We start from the raw sequence: 1085 nt of genomic DNA, 5'->3' as shown, positions 1-1085 counted from the left end.
AAAAGGTTGAGAAATTACTTAAATAGTTAGAATTCGACCTTTTAAGCCTTTATTGACTAGTTCTTACCTATTTTAACTAGTTTGTGATCGTTCGGCTTCGAAATAAGAGCTTGGGCTTGTTCTCGATATTGGGAGCGCGCTTTGGAGCGAGGTGAGTCTCCTTTTTAATATTATAAGAGGGAACTGTCCCCATAGGATTAATAATCGTGTAATTGTTGCTAAATGTGGGGGCTACGCACACGCTAGGTGACGAGAGTCCGTGCGTACCTACTGCTATGTTAATGGTCCGGGTAGAGCACCTAGGATATGCTAGAGATTTAAAAAGGGATTAAGAACGTACTTGTATAATTGTTGAAGTCTTGCTTGGAATTTATGACTATTGATGTGCCTTGTGTGTATACTTGATATTTCTACTTATTTGTGGACCGGGCCGATCGCCTCGGTATGAATAGATGCATCTATAGGCACGCCGTCGACCCTCGGCAAGTGCACAGTTTATTTCTGTTGGATCGGGTCGTCGCCTCAGCATATTTGCGCATGCTTATATAGCTTTGCCTGAGATTGTTAAATGCTAGTACTGCTTTTCATGGCCCGAAATGCATTGATAATTATAACTGTAGTAATTGATTAATCGGAATCCTAGCGAGAATATGACTTATATGCCTTGTTGTAACTGCTGCCTATTAAAGATTTTCATTGTTAAACTTATACTTATAATATTATCTGACCCTAGTGAGTATCAAGTTGACCTCTCGTCTCTATTTCTTCGAGATTAGGTGGGATACTCACTGGGTACATATTGTTTATGTACTCATGCTACGCTTTTGTACTTAAATGTACAGGGTCTGAGGCAGGTGGATCCAGTTATTTCTCTGGTGTGCATTCGTGAGCAGGCTTGGGACTTCTATGGTGAGCTGCTTCCCTTCCATGTCGATCTGCAGCCGAAGAAGTTTTTCTTTTATATTGTTATTTTCTGTCTATTTGGATCGAGACAGTAGGGTAGTGTGGTATTCTTTTGGATGTATATTCTACTAATTGCCCGTAGCTTGTGACACCAGGTTCTGGCACACACTTTGGTAGACGAT

Source organism: Nicotiana attenuata, chromosome 3 (assembly GCF_001879085.1).
Source record: "Nicotiana attenuata strain UT chromosome 3, NIATTr2, whole genome shotgun sequence".
NCBI classification, from domain to species: Eukaryota; Viridiplantae; Streptophyta; class Magnoliopsida; order Solanales; family Solanaceae; genus Nicotiana; species Nicotiana attenuata.
The sequence above is the reverse complement of the archived record's forward strand: the minus strand, read 5'-3'. Positions refer to the sequence as shown.